Source organism: Dermacentor variabilis, chromosome 6 (assembly GCF_050947875.1).
Source record: "Dermacentor variabilis isolate Ectoservices chromosome 6, ASM5094787v1, whole genome shotgun sequence".
Lineage (NCBI taxonomy): Eukaryota > Metazoa > Arthropoda > Arachnida > Ixodida > Ixodidae > Dermacentor > Dermacentor variabilis.
Window position 1 is genome coordinate 29969808 of NC_134573.1, and position 18373 is coordinate 29988180.

General features: G+C 46.0%; 1 protein-coding gene across 12 annotated transcripts in view; it reads left to right on the forward strand.

The window, feature by feature from the left end:
• The window catches only part of LOC142584113 (uncharacterized), a 162218-nt gene that overhangs the window by 63311 nt on the left and 80534 nt on the right, over positions 1–18373 (forward strand). The window contains exon 1 of one of the 12 annotated variants that reach the window (XM_075694289.1): positions 15510–15531. The exons of the other annotated variants lie outside the window; for them this stretch is intronic. The gene's annotated coding sequence lies outside the window, so the exon portion shown is untranslated. Of the gene's footprint in view, positions 1–15509; positions 15532–18373 lie in introns of those variants that run through there. 12 annotated transcript variants of the gene reach the window in all.

Sequence of the window (18373 nt, forward strand, 5' to 3'; positions counted from 1 at the left end):
GTTCAGCAGAACGCATAGGTTATAACAGTCCTGGTCCACGTCAGCTATATGTATATATATATATATATATATATATATAGGTAGATAGATAGATAGATAGATATTAACTATACAACCTCCAGACCACATAACGTGGTCCAAGCAGGACGGGCATTTTGCTTAACAAAACGCATTGAGTTTATGGGTCCACATACATTGTGTTTTACATCCAGAGCCAAATAAATAGCAAGAATGAACACAATGGCGAAATGTACACAATGCTACACGATGGCAAGAAGATTGCGCACTGGCAAAAAATTCCATTGAGACACTTTGTGTGGGAAAAAGGAAAATTTGTCAGCATCTGTTTTTGGGAAACATGGCGTTAAAGTTCTTGGTTGTTGATGTCGTGTATATGTTGTAGATAGGGGGGATAAATACAATGAAGGGTCCATAGCGAATTTCTGTTTAAGGAGAGAATTCAGGAAGGTCGATTTAAATTGCCTTCTACTGTACTGAAGTGGGGGTATGTTATTGGCTGTCATTAGTTCCGACGGAGGGTCCACACGACGAAATTTAGAAAACATAAATCGAACAGCCTTCCTTTGAATTCTTTCGAGTTTATCAACGTTACGTTGTGTGTAAGGGTCCCATACTATGCTTGCATATTCTATCGTTGGTCTGATGTGTGATTGATAGCACAGAAGTTTTATATTCGGTGGTGAATTACGAAGCTTGTGTCGTAAGAACCACAACTTTCAGAAAGCAGAAGAAGAAAGGGTATCAACGTGTGAATTCCATAAGAGGTTAGCAGTGAACGTTGCACCTAAATATTTGGAGCTATCGAAATGATTAACTATATATATATATATATATATATATATATATATATATATATATATATATATGAGTGTGTGTATGTGTTCGCTCACGAACTCGTGACGCGTGCGGAAGAAAGGGTGTTCCGCATCCGCTGCCAAGGTTTCTGAGGGGTGGCACTGGCTAACACTCCAAGCGTTACTTCTAGTTGTAATATGTAAATACCCTAGAAAGTGGATGGAGAAACGGTGCCGGTAGCCAAATTGGTGAAAGCGTGGCACGCGTAATGCGAAGAGGTGGGATCGTTTTCCATCTACAGCAATTTTTCATCGACTTTTGATTCCAATAATTTATATTGTTGTATTTCTCTGCGTGAGTACCAATAATTTCCCCTGTGTTGACCTTGGGATCTTTCTTTGATATGATCTCCTTTCTCCTCCTTTATATATATATATATATATATATATATATATATATATATATATATAAGCAGGGTACTTTCACAATGTATACACTTCAAGTCAACACACACACAAAGAAATACTAGTTTATTGTTTTCTGCGCACTATGACGTATTGTCTGAGAAACAAATTCACTTTTTTTCTGCGAGGCGTGCAATAATTGCTGTAGCACAGTATTTTATTGCACAACACCGGATACGGTAGCGAACCATTGTTAAACTGCATAAGAAATTATTAGATTAGTGCATTGTCAGGCACATAGCATTTTGTTGCACTTTATAAATTCACGCTTTCTATTTTAATCGTCACACTAAAACTATATTGCGCAAGAACGGTTTCACTGAACTATTATGCTAAAACGGGCTTAATAAAGGCAATGTTATAATACAATAATAATCAATCAATAAGTCAACGCTTGTTATGGTACCCATGAACAGCTAGAGAGCCTTCGTAGTGGTGCTCTTGAAAGGCAATGTGCGAGTCAAAATGTACAGAGAACACAAATGTGGTAGACTAAACAATGCGAGACAGAGAAAGAAATAGGGAAAAAGAAAACAAGAAAGTGTAGAAGGCAGTTATACAAGAAGATTATCTACATATATACAAAATACAGGAAATGAACTCTGAGATATGTTTATATAGGCGCAGTTCCTATTACTTTTTTGCAATCGAGCCATATGTCCTTAATTGCAGAAGTACAGACCGAGAATGCGGAGTCTGCCTGTTATATTATTGCAGCACGAACAATTGCATATGATCAAGAAACTTTGGGAATCTATGGTGTCATGGACAACCTTATAGAGGAGCCAAAAGTTTATTAAAGTAGTCTTGAGTCTAGGGGCGTGAGACGAGGCATAATTGAGAAGGCTGAACCACGGTAGCCAGAATGGCAAAAGTGGTGCTTGAAGATAGATATCGATTTATTCTGGACGCATTCACAAAAATTCTTATTGAAGGTTGATGCATTGGTGAACACTGTTAACAATCTCAAGTGGCTTTAAGTCGTCGTCAGATAGAGCGATGCTGTTCATTTATTAAAATACTCTTAACACTCACAGAAAGCAAGGAATCCAATATCGATTAAAACACATTTGACGCAATGCAGATGATAGATATAAGCCGGCAGTTCGTAACTTCACGTCTAGTACCCCATTTTCGCACGCGCAATATCCATGCTACCTTCTGAGTGCTAAGAGATGTACTAGATTTTACAGAACTATAGAAGATGCTTGTGAGAGCATAGATCACGCATGCTTGCATACACCTTAACTCTTTGAGACCACACTTTACCCGGATGACTGAAAACTTGCTTTCACCACACTTCTTGCATCTTCATAATCAAGAAAGCGTACAACTTCAGAAGGGATTGCGAATTGATAATTGTTCACTTAGTTTTGTCAAGTTTACAGAATCTAGACTCCAAGCGAAAACTCACTACAGGAAAATCCACTATGAGAACATAAATTGTTTCATATTTTCTAAAGCAAGAAAATCACTTATCCAGCCACTTGGAAATTATGCCGTGTGCATGACATTGTGAAAAACATACTCGCAACGATTGGAAGCAGCCAACCATCCACCTTCCAACTCATTTTGCCAAAATATTCTGCACGTTATTCCAAATTGCAGCACAGTTTGAGTAAGAGGTGTTGCAAGATGTATGAACGCATTTTAATTATCGTTACTTTCAATAGTGCTCTTGCCGTTCCCACTGTCCTGGTGTGCGCAATTGCGTAGATTGGATCATAAAGAATACCGCACTGCGGAAGAAATACTACAAGCACAATAATAAAGGGTTGTTTTTCTCTGGGCTCAGGACTAATTAAAGAAGTAAAGGAATATAAGTGTGTTGGTTTAACACTAACAAGCAACTAAGTAATAAGCTGAAACATGCACATTTATTGTACTTCCTCTTTTGCCTTACGTAAACGCTGGTTGTTGCGCCGTAAACTAAAAGATACACCAATCCACGTTTATAGACTAGCGTACGAAACCTCTTTCAGGCCTAAATTAGAATATGGGGCCATTTTCTTGGGTTCGCATGCTACCAATAACATGAAGGCACTTGCGAAAATGCAAAGGAAAGCCGCGAATTTCATTTTTTTCCGCAGGGCAGTCAAACCGTTTCAGTCTCATCACTAATGCAATCCAATAAAATCCAAATTCTTTTGTCCCGCCGCAAATTGTTTTATGTTTGAAACTTGTATATTTGCTAATGAACCAGAAAGGTGGAAAAAATTGCTCACTGTACGTAGCATTATCGATAACTAGACAACCGCTCATTCCCACACCTTTCTCTTGCCCTTACTTTGCTAAGACTAATTTATTTCAGCATGCTTTCTTTACTGAGGGAATCACTTATTGGAACTCTTTGCCGGCTTAATCTGTGGATTCTAGTGACCTTCTAAGTGGGCATGTTTTTAGCTCATACTACTGCTGTCGAGTTATTTCCTACTGGTCGTTTTCTTTGTTTTGGATGTTGCAATTTAACACACTTATAATTTTGTATTCCACGCCTGTTTGGGCCTCACGGTCTGCTGTATGTCATAAATAAAAATAAACAAGCAAACACTGTTGGTGGTGTCGGCGTCCGAAGAACTCGGACGATCATTGGTGCGGGCGTGTTCGCATCGGTGGCAATAATACGGATAGCAGCCAGAGGCCTCGCAGCATTTGATTGGCCCGAAAACGTCGCGTGCTCCCTCGTTCGTTCATATCTCAGGACCAGTTGCGCCAAAATCATCGCCACGACGCATCCAGTACGGCTACATGCTTTGCTTCCGGCAAACTGGTCTGGTCGTGCGTCCCGTCTACTCCTCCAGGTCCTTCCACCATGCTGTTCTCCAGGTACCACAGTCACTATCGGGTACGGCAACATACATCCGCGCTTAACTTCCTCGTCGAGCCGATGAAAACTTCTTCAGACCAGCGTCATCGCATCCAGGAAAATGTCCACGGCTCCTGGCTCAAGCAGTGCCGCAACCCCCATGAGTTCTCCTACCCTTAGGCGGCCAGAATGGCTCCGCTTTCGGTGGGGAGTGATTGTGCTGAATCAACTGGGCACCGTGCTGGGGAAAGTAGAAGACGACCAGAGGCGCTTCTGCTTCGCCTTAGCTCCGGCTTACTTGTTTAGGCCCACCGTTGCAAAGCTGCGTGAAGTGCTGGTAGGCATATCTCATATTAAATAAACTGTTGGGTAATAAATAAATAAACTGCATGTTAGGTAAACTAATAAATTTTTCCGATTCCTGCATTCGAACAGAGCACCTCAAGGACAGTACAATACTCTAACCATTACATTAGGACCATGTGCCCCAGCATGAAGAATACAACCTGATTTGGCATTTCCATCGTGCTAGCCGTCGCGTTGAGGCGCTTGGCTAGTCTTATTCAAATTTCAATTGCATGAACTCTCCATATTGTCTTTCACCGCCTTCGATAATTGCACATAAATATATTGATTTCTTCCGTTTCAATATGACTACTTACCTGTACGTGCACGCTTTCCCTTTGCATCAGAATTTATGCGCCACATGGCAAAATGTGTCTAGGCGTGTACGTGTTACAATTACACAGGCAGGTGGACAGAAGCAGCTCAGAGGAATGCCTCAGCTGCATTTAACACGAGTTAGTTTTACTTACTGGAACGAACAGCTATGCAGGCCCTGCCCGTTTGCGGAATCCTTTTTCCACACGTGGTACTAGCCCTCGGTGTAGAATTTCCAAGCGAACCACCGAATTGCGCAAACACATCTCCGCGTGTTAATTGTGAAAACGCCAGCCGAGGAGGTCGCGTGAAACGCTGACCGCACAGAACCAAAGAGGGCTCGCATATTTGCCCAGGCCGCTTAGTTGGCCTATACGCAGAGACAATCGGTTGCTGCGAGTATGCCCACACTGCAACTCGTCGCAGGGTGGGCCAGAAGCGACGCCTTTGAAACTGCAGGATGTGGCTAAGCTACAACGATGTCAAAATCCTCCAGTAGTTAGGGAGCGCGAAGCGGACGCACATCATGACCGCCTCTGTGAGCATGCCGCAATGCGGGAACCCGAGGCCGACAAAAGGCGCCAACGTCGGCAAGAACCTGTTGTTCTAGCAGATGCTGGTCGCGGTCATCGAGTTGTCTCTGTCCTCATGGGTCTAGTCTCGTTACACCACGAACGCTTACTTAGTTATGTTTACTGCAATTCATATGGTAATATTGCAATTCACATTGTGCAATAACGTAACATTTTATTTAATCCTTTGTTTCGTGCTTACAGAGAAATTTAAATTGCGTAAATAAATAAATAAATAAAAAAATAAATGCACTTCAAAAGCTGCTGTATTAGAACAATAGACCTGTAGCACAGAAGCGCGATAGAGCTGTTGCGTTGGCGAAGCACGCGTGTGCTCCCTTGCATTTCTTCGCATTTTGTTCAAATCCCTTGAAATCTGAAGGAATACATAAGAACAACGAGCACTCTGCAAAAAACTGTCACCGCCATAAACACCGTGTGTTCTATATTTAGACTCACGTAGCCTATTTTTTTATCTTGCATATGTTTCCTCGAACGCCTTGTATGCGCTATGTATAAATCAGAATGAATAATCAACACTCGTGGCTCTATTTCAAAATGTCAGCACTGACGCCATTATTCGTGTGACGCGAATAAGGGCGCTCATTAAATTTTCCAAAATATGACGCACCTTGTGGCGAAAAACGATTCGATTTCTTTTCAAAAAAGAGGCCGATCATCTGGCTTGGCAGCACAGTGGAACATGAGGTCTTTACCATAGCTGAACCACTCCAACGTCATCTTCCGTCGCACATGCGTCAATCTCGCGTACCTCTAATCTCAATCTCTAACCCTAATTGCCGAACCGGTCATTCATGTGTAGCGAGTTGTGCCCATATCTGGTCGTCCGTAATTCTGCGAGCCCAAGGATTCTTTTTGTGCATCTCATTATCTGGCTCCCCACCTTACTACATTCAAGTGACTCAAGCTTCGTTAGCTTCACTAATTCTAGCAGCCTTTCAGCATTATGTCGTCCGCCTAGGTGTGTTTTGTTATTATTATCTTGGTATAGGCATCGCAGGGTGGACAAGGTGGACGGAGCAGAACAAAATACACTATGCTGCACGAAACACGAAGGAACAGAAAAACATACTACATTTTCTCGAACACTGTTGCAAGTGAACGACAAGAAATTGCGATGTACATGTGTTCGCAAAAAGAAAACGCATAGTCGGATGCCTACTATTCCTTCTTTGCAAATTAATCTTATATCAACTAGCAGAATCAATCTACACCATATCTACACCGAAGCGTATTTCTTTAGAGCTAGCCTTCGTTGCAGCATAAAAGAACAGCAGTTCTTGTCGGCGCGACCAAAGCACTGCCCACTAAAGTTCATTTTTATTCTGCGTGCAGATCTCCCTGCTCTTGTACCGACCCAAGGCAAACCTAGCTGCCCAATTTTGTATTTTTTCTAGTTCATCAATCACCGTAACTTGCGGAGGAACCCATACGGCACAGGCACCGTTTAGTATAGGTCGAACACATGTTAAATAGGCTACCTTTTTTTTAAGTTGAGTTCCGAAGTTTTTAAGTTGTGTTGTATAAAGTTTAGTGCCCTTCCAGCTCTCCCAACCACGGCGCTTGCATGCGCATTCTGTGAGCAATCGAATAAAAATATTACAACTAGATATTTATGCATAATTGCTTGTTTTACAGGCTCATTGTTTAAGGGGTACTGACTCTCTATTCGCTTCCGTTTCCTTGTAAAAGATAAGTGGACACACTTTGCATTATTTAGGCTCTTTTTCCACATAGAGTCCCAATGCTCAACACGTTTCAAGTCAATTTGAAGTTGGGTAACGTTACTCCCAATACTTGTTTTTTTTTGTACACAAGGCTATCATCTGAAAACAGTGTAACGTGCAATGAAATACCCAATGAAATGTGCATAGGCGAAAGTTTTAATTTTCTGGAGTGTGACTCTACTGCTGCGTTTCACTGTGCTGCTGCTTGTCACTTTTCGGCTTTCCGAACCACATCTCTGTATATATATATATATATATATATATATATATATAGATATATATATATATAGTATTACGATACTATAGGGAGATACCCAAGAGACGAGCCGCCGCGAGGACGACGTCGAAGTGGGTCTGTGCCCTTGGCGCGAGCGAATGTGGGCCTGGTGCTCTGGCTCCAGTACAGTGTAAATAAGCTATATATATATATATATATATATATATATATATATATATATATATATATATATATATATATATATATATATATATATTGTCGCGGTACGACCGTGGACAGAAGACAGGGAGACATTCAAGAACAACAGGACAGCCTTTTTATTCTACTTAGAAGACAACGACGATGGGGGCATTAACGGACTCCGTGTAGTGGGTGGCTGAGATTGGGTGAGGACGAAGAACACGTGCCACGGTTCCGTTTGTTTTTGAACAGGCTGTCCTGTTGTTCTTGAAGGACAGCCTGTTCAAAAACAAACGGAACCGAGGCAATCTTCGTCCTCACGCAATCTCAGCCACCCAGTAGCCGCAGTCCGTTAATGCCCGCATCGTCGTTGTCTTCTAAGTAAAATATACGCCTCATTCGTCCCTCCCTAAAAGACCATCGCCCCGATGCTACACCAGTAATGTCACTCGTGGAAGTAAGAGTCTCTGGCATAGTTATTCGCTCCCATACGGCTTCATGCGGACAACGTGCACAAGTTCAGAACAATGCGTGCGGCGCCGTGTACAATTGGGACTATCGGGGACGACCTCGTGCGGGACATCACTGAGTCGGCGCAATACTCGACATGGTCCGAAGTATCGCCGTAACAGCTTCTCGGAGAGGCCTCGTTTCCATATGGGTGTCCAAACCACACTCTGTCGCCGACGTCATAGATGACCATTCGACGGTTACGATCATAAGCGCCCTGCGTCGTAATCTTGCTGCTGGCAGATGCGCAAGCGTGCGAGATGCCGAGCCTCTTCTGCGCGTTGCGTAAACACATCGGCGTCCGTATAAGTGTCGTCAAAGTCGTGTGGAAGCATTGCATCCAACATCGTTCGTACATGCCGTCCGTGAAAAAGGGTGAACGGAGTCATGCGCGTTGTCTCTTGTTTCGCCGTGTTATATGCAAAGGTGATATAAAGTAGGATTTCGTCCTAATTTTTCTGTTCAACATCCACGTACATGAAGAGCATGTCTTGAATTGTTTTGTTTAGGCGTTCTGTCAATACATTGGTTTGTGGATGGTAGGTGGTTGACTTCTGATGAGACGTTCCACTTAGCAGCAAGACGTGATCTAAATGTGCAGCCATGAATGCGGTTCCTTGGTCTCCTATTGCGACGGTTGTTGCGCCGTGTCGCAACACAACATGCTCAATGAAAAAGCGCGCCACCTCGGCTGCTGCACTTCTCAGGATTGCCTTTATTTGTGCGTAACGTGTGAGATAGTCGGTTGCGACGATAACAAAGCGATTCCCTGCAGTAGAATTAGGAAGTGGGCCAATATGTCCATTCCGATTTGGTCAAATGGTCTTCGAGGAACCTGGACGGGTTGTAGGAGACCGGCTGATTTCGACGGAGGTGACTTGCGCCTCTGGCAGTCGAGGCAAGTGCGGGCGTGATGTTTCACCGTGGCGGTAAGTCTCGGCCAGTAGTACTTCTGTTGCACTCTGGCCAGCGTTCTTGTGTAGCCTAAATGACCAGAAGTAACCTTGTTGTGACAGGCTTCAAGTACTTCCGTACGAAGAACTGCAGGAATGACGAGCAGATAGGGGGACCCGGTCGAAGAAAATTTCGTTTGTAAAGTACTTTCGCCCGCAACAAAACGACAACAGTCCTCTTGCGAAAACTCTAGGTAGTTTCACAGATCTGCCCTCTAAGTAATTGATGAGTTCAAGTAACTCAGGGTCGTCCTGCTGTTGTTGCGCGGTGGTGGATGTGTACAGAACACAAAGAAATTTCGAGTCTTCTTCGGGTGGGACAGACGACTCTATCGGCGATCGAGACAGGCAGTCAGCATCAGTATGTCGTTTCCCCGACTTGTACTTGACACTCATGTCAAACTCTTGCAACCGTAGGCTCCAACGCGCCAGCCGTCCCGCAGTATCTTTAAGGTTTGTCAACCAGCACAGTGAATGGTGGTCGCTGATAATGGTGAAGTGGCGGCCATACAAATATGGGCGAAATTTCAGAACCGCCCATACTACGGCGAGGCATTTTTTCTCAGTCGTGGAGTGATTAGCCTCTGTGCGTGAGAGTGTGTGTGAGAGTGCGTGAGAGGCAACTACTCTTTCTGTGCCCTCCTGCTGCTGCACAAGAACAGCTCCCAAGCCAACATTGCTTGCATCAGTGTGGAGCAATGTAGGAGCGGTCTCATCAAAGTGAGCAAGCACTGGAAGCGTCTGGAGACGTTCCAGCAAGTCGTTCAATGCACCTTGCTCTTCGTCGCCCCATACAAAAGCAACGTCGTCTCTCGTCAGGCGAGTTAACGGCGACGCAATAGGAGCAAAGTTTGCAATGAACCGCCGGTTATAGGCACAGAGGCCGAGGTAGCGCCTGACAGCCTTTTTATTGGATGGTACGGGAAACTGTGTGACGGCGGCAATTTTTTCGGGATCCGGGCGGACACCTGCGTGGCTGACGACGTGACCAAGAAACTGTAGTTCCGCAGAGCCAAAGTGGCACTTCTCCGGTTTCAGGGTAAAGCCGGCGGACCGGATGGACTGCAGAACCACTTCAAGCCGTTCGAGATGTTCAACTGTTGCGGAGAACACGATGACGTCGTCGAGGTAGACTAAGCAGGTTTTCCACTTCGGGTCTGAAAGCACAGTGTTCATGAGGCGTTGGAACGTAGCAGGGGCAGGGCACAAGCCGAAAGACAAGACCTTAAATTTGTGTAGGTCGTCTGATGTCACAAAAGCAGTTTTTTCATTCTCTCTAGGGTCTACCTCGATTGGCCAATATCCGCTTTCTAAATCCCTTGAGGAGAAGTAACGCGCGTGTCGAAGCCTTTCGAGTGAATCGTCTATACGGGGAAGCGGGTATACGTCTTTCTTTGTCACCTGATTTAGTTTTCGGTAGTACACACAGAAACGCAAGCTGCCGTCCTTTTTCTTAACTAGAACTACAGGAGATGCCCAGGGACTCATTGATGGCTGGATCACGTCGTCTTTATGCGTTTTTATCACTTGTTGTTGTATGGCTTCACGTTCTCTGAGAGCAACACGATAAGGGTTTTGTTGAATTGGTCTTGCCGTATCCTCTGTAATTATTCGGTGCTTTGTTAGAGGTGTCCGACCGACGCTGGGCGTAGACGCAAAGCAGTCGCTGAATTTGGCCAGTAGAGTAAGAAGCCGTTCTCGGTCGTGTTGCGACAAAGCAGTGCTGACGTCAAGTACAGGAGCCGGGTCTTGCGTAGGCGTTTCTTCGAGTAGTGAACAGCAGCCGCGCACATTGGCAACACCGTCAAAATAAGCGACAGCCGTGCCTTTTGGAAGGCGCCGTCGCTCTGTGCTAAAATTTGTTAGCTACAGGTTCGTGCGCCCTTCGGTGACATTTACGATTCCGCGTGCGACCGAGACACCATGAGTGAACAACAACGTGGTTTTTTGGTCGGCAACGCCTTCGCAATGAAACCGTACGTCACATGCTACCGAAACAAGGGTACATGATCGAGGTGGGATGACAAGTCATCTTCTGTTAGACGACAGGAGTGGTGTTGCGGCGTTAAGCAATAGACTAAACCAGGACTCTTATAAAATGTCACGATACGATCCGGGATGTTAATTACGGCGCCATATTCTTTCAGAAAATCCAATCCAATAATCAAATCTCTACAGCACACAGGCAGAACGATGAGAGCGGCCACGAAAGAGGAATCCCCGATATTAATTCCAGAATTACACGCTCCAGTAGGCATCAGTAATTGGCCGCCTGCCGTCCTTATGTGAGGGCCCGTCCATGGCGTCTTTACTTTCTTCAGGCGGAGGACGACTTCCTGACTCATTATAGAGAAGTCGGCACCAGTGTCGACTAACGCTGTCACTGGCTGTCCGTCAATGTCGTCAACATCAATGTCGGCGCTCACAATTTCTTCGGTGTTTATCGGCTTCACAGCGTTCAGCAGTGGGAGTGTTGGGGGCTTTTTATTGTCTTGTGGCGGGCCTGCAACTTTACCCCCAGAGGTCGCCGCCTTCAGTTTCCCCGGCGTGGGCTGGGGTACCTTCATCCTTGGAGGTCAGCAAAAGTACGTCCAGTAGGTGAAGCCATCTGACGTGGACGAGTTGGAGAACGTGACCGACGGCCGAAATTGGACCTATCGTTCGGCACAGATTCGTCATTCGGGTGCGCTATTGGAGATTCCCGAAAAGTAGCGTCGTAGCGGCGTAGCATGGAATCGTCATTTGCACGTCGACCATAGGACCATGGACGATAAGGTCGAAATGACGTGTCGCGATGCCAGCAATTACCCGAAATATGGCCGGCGCCTCCGCAGTGAAAACAAAGTGATCGCCTATCGACGGTGCGCCATACGTCGGTTCACCGCAATTGCGGCCGCCCCGTAGCGTCGTTTTGCGGCGTTGACCAAGGGGCGGCAAACGACGGCTGCTGGTGTGACTGCAGCGGCATAACGGGTGCGCGCCTCGAAACACCCTCTTGCGGCGGCGACCAAGGAGCAGCTGTCTGAGGCTGGTGGTACGGCGGTGTGGTTGTTACGGGTGGTCCACATCGGACAGCGGCGGCGTAAGTCATGGGACGCTGGTGATCATGAAGATCGGCTGCCGGTAAAGCCTGCCTGATTTCATCGCGCACCACTTCGGCGATTGATGCTATGGGTCTATCCAATGTCGGTGTCAGAATCTTCTGCACATCCTCTCTGACAAGCTCTCTGATCAATTCACGCAAGAAATTCTGATACTCGGCAGTCCCTGCGGCGGCATTGATTGCAGTGCTGGTGGATAGTCGATCGTACTGCCTGCACCGTTGATAAGGGCCCGCTCAATAGCCGTAGCCTCTTTGATAAAGTCAGTGACCGTGACTAGTGGATTCCGCACAAGCCCCGCGAACAACTGCTATTTTACACCTCGCATGAGGTGGGACAACTTCCTATCTTCGTTCATGTTCGGGTCGGCTCTACGAAAGAGGCGGGCCATGTCTTCGGCGAACATTGTGACCGACTCATTAGGTTGTTGCACCCGTAGCTCCACCATCTGCTGGGTGCGGTCGCGTCGGTCGGAACTCGCAAAAGTATCCGTGATTTTCTGCCGAAAGTCATTCTATGTCGTCAGGCTAGCTTTACGGTTCTCGTACCAAGTACGGCCACTGTCGTCAAAGGCGAAATGGACGTGGGAAAGCTTTTGCTGCTCAGTCCACTGGTTAATCTGTGCGATGCGTTCATACTTGTCAAGCCAGTCTTCAATGTCCTCGAAGGCTGCACCGCGATAGCGATCGGGAACAAGTGGATGCAGAACGGTTACCTGTTGTGGACAGGGAAACCGTCTGTTTTGGGGTGCTTGCGGTGAGCTGGTTTCGGCCATTGCGAGATGTGTGCCGCTTCCGGAGAGAGGTGGTCTAAGAGGGGAAAACTCCGGGGCAAGGCCTAGCATCGGCGACCAAAGCGATGCACGGGTGTTGTAACTGGTGATAATGCCTCCGGGCTAGATGAACGACTCCCAGAAGGACTCCCGAGCATCAGGCGAACTCAGTACCCAGCACCTCCACCAGTTTCGCGGTACGACGTGGGCAGAAGACAGGGAGACGTTCAAGAACAACAGGACAGCCTGTTCAAAAGCAAACGGAACCGAGGCACGCCTTCTTCGTCCTCACCCAATCTGAGCCACCCACTAGACGGAGTCCGTTAATGCCCCCATCGTCGTTGTCTTCTAAGTAGACTATACGCGTATATATATATATATATATATATATATATATATGTGTGTGTGGGGGGGGGTTGTATATTCTGGGTGAAAAAATCACGCTGACCCCGGTAGTGAAATGAAGCAAAAAAAGTACGATGTACGTTGAAGTAGCGCAGTATGTTTAGCTGATGTTCCCGCTGGAGGACCAGCCTTTGACAAAGGCTTGTCAACCAGCCGGAAATCCGGAAACAGCCAGCAAGGTTGGTGCACCAGCTGTTGGCAAAGGCTGGTCCACCAGCCAAAAAGCCGAAACCTCAGTGAAATATACTGTGGTCATTCAACCTGCGTGGTAGGGTTTGTCTTTATATATATACACACACACACGCACACACACACACACACACACACACACACACACACACACACACACACACACACACACACACACACACACACACACACACACATATATATATATATATATATATATATATATATATATATATATATATATATATATATATATATATATATATATATATATATATATATATGCGTCTGTGTGTACTCTATATCGATATATGTATATATGACACACACACTCGCACATTATATGCATATATATATATATACGTTTTGGTTGGTTTTAAATGGTTCGCGTGTATATATATATATATATATATATATATATACACGCGCACCTTTTAAAACCAACCAAAATGTTATCTTTTAATACATGTAGCGTTGCTTGGCCACGTGTGCATATTCCTTACAGCAACAACATGTTTCGGATACGGATAAGCGCAAAGGGGGGGGGGATATGCAACGTACGCATTTAAGCACAGCGGCTTGCCATGTAAATTAGTTCCTGACTAAGGCCTCCTCCCGACCGAAACCTAGGAAATAAAGCATCGTTTCTTCATGCGCACGTCCTCAACCTACAAGTGCCTCTTCATTTACACACACACACACACACACACACACACACAGACACACACACATACATACATATATATATATATATATATATATATATATATATATATATATATATATATATATGCGTGTGTGCGTGTGTGTAATTGTATAAGAAGTTGCACTTGAAGAAGCGTCGTGTGACCTCGAAGAATGGTTCTTGGATGTGCCGGCCTTATGGGAAAATTTACAGGACCTCCTAGTTTGACACAGCTTTTTCTTCCTCACACTCTCCTTTTTTGTTTTACTGTGAGTCCAAGTGTCAGCACCGCATGAATGCTGTTTTTTCTCATTTTGAGTGAATCTGGCTTCACCGAATTTCGGGTAATAAGTGAATTTTAAAGGGCTTACCAATTATCATGCACCAAAGAGCAATTGCGTTACTCGAAGAGAACATAGCGCATATTGTTTCCAGTACAGTGGAGTTGCCGCCTGTAATTTCCTTGTTGCCAAGGTTTAATTATGTAATTGTAGCTAAATATGTAAATCGAGAAGTATTTCTTGATTATCGAAATGTCGGTAAGGAATTTGCCGGCACAGCCAAGGGACATCTAACCTTGGCATTTTGAGCGACGTACAATTTGCGCTCGCTTTTGTTTTGCGACTGGAAGACAAACCCCACGAAATATTAAAAAACACCACGTGACTGCACTCCCACCCGCATCCTGAAACAGCGCCCTGAAATCAGCTGATTTAAAGCAACTGCTTTGCCTTTCTCTAACCCAAAGAAAGAGACAGTTCATCACCATGATAATGACACTGAAGGGGCACCAAATGCAGGTTTCGTGACTTTGCAGCTATTCTTTCCTCTCATTTCTACGTCACACTTATTATCCGTCTCTCAAGGCCAGCTGATCACATTGATAACAAAAGCCCCTTGATAACGCGGCCGAAGTGCCCGTCTTACGATGCACGAAACGCGAAAAGCAATGGAATGGACAAGAACGGCACCGAGAGCGGCGCTGCTGCGCCGGCGTTGAGAGCGCCGCATGCGAAGCAAAATTCTATTAGCGGGTGGTAGTCCTCTCCCACCTCTCGTTCGCACCGCCTTGATTGCCTCCTGCACTGCGCGTGTTTGGGCACGTTTCGTGCCGCGCGCGGTGTGTGCCTACGTGTGTGCGCGTGGACATTTCATTCGAAGGGCGATGTACAGTCTGTTTCACATTTTGTGGAAAACTCGGAGCGCACTGCATCGCGATACAGCGAGCGCTTGAGTCAGGCGGCGGCAGCAGCTCGCGCAGGTGCTCGAGGGGCGGGATCTTGAACGGCGTCGTCTGCTACGGCGGCGCGCGCTGGCCGCATTGTCGGGAAACCTACTGTCAGTTGCAGGGCGTCGATCTCATCGTTACTGCGTGAAATGAGCCGGTATTCTTTACTAAGCGTTGTGCAACGCCCACTGATACGCCTCGAAGGTAAGTTCATCGCTGCAGGGCAGTCATAGACGACGCACTGATTCCACACATTCTTGACGGCCCGTTCCTGGAAGGCGACTATATATTCTAACGCGATAGATCGCCGATCCACACTGCTCGTGTTGTGCAAGAACTGCTGGAAGAGCGCGCCGTCACTATCTTGGAGTGGCCGCCTCAATCCCCGGGCGCCAACATCATTTAAGATGTCTGGGGCTCGTTGAAAGTATCGTTGGCGCAGCATCCCCTCTATCAGTCGCCCGAGGATAGGCTTCGATCCACCATCGTCAGCGACTGACAAGTGCTGCGAATGAACACATCCCTGATCAAGTCATTTTACACTTCACTGCCTTCCAGGATGAGCGCTGTCATCGCTGCCGCTGGGGACATGACGAGATACTAACTGAAGTTCCGAGCCTGACGTGTCCAATTCCCCGCCGGCGGGCAGGGTCTGTTAGTGTAGTGATTGATTGTCCAGAAAAATCACTTCCAGCTCATTTTCTTAACCTACAATAAAACATTCCTTTAATCGTATCCGTTTGTTTCATCGTGTTCGACCCCCGTAGTTATCATTGTTGAGTGCTTTGTTTTCCTTTCGAGTCAAACAAAGACTGAGCACGTTGCGCGCGCATCTTGGTGCGTCTTGTCGCTGCTTATTACGGTAGCACACACAGTGAAGAAATATACGTGCACGCGCTCAGTACCGCTGCCTTTCGGAAGAACAAGCGAAGCATGCTGTCAAAAGAAGTTTGTGGAACTCCATTATCGGCATTGAAGGCTGAAAGTTTGGCGCCGCACAACGTTTAGTAAAGAATATCAGCTCAGTTCCCGCAGTACCGATGAAATCGATGCGCTGCCCTTGACAGTAGCACGCTTCCCGACAATGCAGCCAGCGCGCGCCGCCGTTGCAGACGACGCAGATCACGACTCCGCCCCTCGAGCGTCTGCGCCTCCTCGAGCTGCTTCCGTCGCACGACCCAATTGCTTGCCGCATCGCGATGCAATACGTTCCGAGTTTTCCCTGAAGTGTGAAACAGAGTGTACACGCTTCTATTTGCCTTTAAGAAGATCGGTACGCTTGACGATTATTTTTATGGCTGCAATGCGGCGAAAGCGCAGCGTCTGTTTGACCATGTAAGTGACGCTGAGCAGGTAATTGGAAACGACATCGTATGTGCCGCCGGAAAAATTGTCAGCACATACGATGCGGCACATACGATGCGGCACATACGAGCCGAAATCATTTTTTTCAGTTTCTCACAATATGTTTGCTAGAAATCCGTGTTGTCTCTGATGGCGACAACGGACTTCCATCGACAGTGTGCGGAAATAAACAAAATATATCGCTGCATAGCACAAGTACGACATCAACTTTAACTAGTACGTCCCCTACAATATGGAACAGAGGCAGCAATGTAGAGAGCTTGGCCATTTTTTTAACAGTGCTCAAGAGACGGAAGTTGTAAGTCTTAGTAATCGTTCCTGCTTCATCAATGCCGGCGCGACCAAGACGCGGGCGTGTACCGTCCAGTGACTCGATCGATCGGTGCAGTTGTGAAGCGGGAATGAACTCCAGTCATGTTCTATGCATCGTGCACATATTCAATTTCTCGGCACGCGTGAACTTCGGCCACTGCTAGCGCATACGACAGAAGTGGTTTCCATTCTTGGGCAGCGCACACGCAAACGAAACACGAGAAAGAAGACAGGACAAGCGCTCGTCGAACAACTTGAAGTTTTTATATGAATAAAATGATTATGTACCAAGTAATTATTAAATTCATGTGGGTTACATATAAAAACCGTCATACACTCAGGAGTGATTAATGAACGAGCTCGCTTCGTTTGCCAGTTGTTTACTTCGGTCGGCGCACCGCAGTAATCGATGTCTGTCGTCTGCTCTTTTCGTACCATTTTCTTGTGAATCGGCAGGATTTCACTGGTGGCATCAACCCTTTCGTGTTTACACTGCTGTCGTGACAGTTAACAACACAATGATAATTTCCGGTCATACGAAGAGGCGCTGTCGCAAACAAGAGACGCCTCGCGCGCAGCACGAACTGAACGCGGGCGCTACCGCTAAGACGAGCGGCGGCGGAAACCTACACCCGTTGGAGATGAAATCGCTCCGCCAGGGGAGAAACGAGCGCTGGCGTCTAGGATGAAACTTGGCGTGCGGTCGTCCATAGGTATAGAATGTTTCAATATCCCGGCTTTGCTCGCACCGCGTTGAGGAAGTGCGCGCGCAGCTATAGTTCACGAAAGAAACTTGCTTCGAGCAAGGGGCAAATTCGAGAGACGGCTTTATATTTCAATAAATTATATATATATATATATATATATATATATATATATATATATATATATATATATATATAGCTGCTGCATAGACAAGCGCGCGGCAAGAATTAAAAGCCTTATAAAGAGACAGGTAGGAGACAAATTGTAGACAAGTGGCAAAAGAGATGCGTTCGACTAAGTAAATGTGTACCACATCTAAATGAGCCGATCTGCGAATCGAGAAGTCTCCACGAAAACCTGAGAAAAAGAAAAACATCAGATTTCAGTTACCCTTATTATCTGTGAATTCGTAGGCGCAGTTGAACACCAGCTGCTGCCTACAGGGTTTGTGGGAATCGGTGTCCTAGTGTAGCTACGTAGCACTGAGTCCGCTTTATCACTTATTCAGAGGCGTTCTTGTTGACCGACGCTAGAGTTTTACGGCAAACCTCCAATATCCTTGCCTTAAGTTTATATCATGTTGTCGTCTCAATCATGTAAACGCGATCTTTCACATAACCCCCAATAAAGAACTCGAGTGGAGAGAGGTCAGGTGACCTAGCCG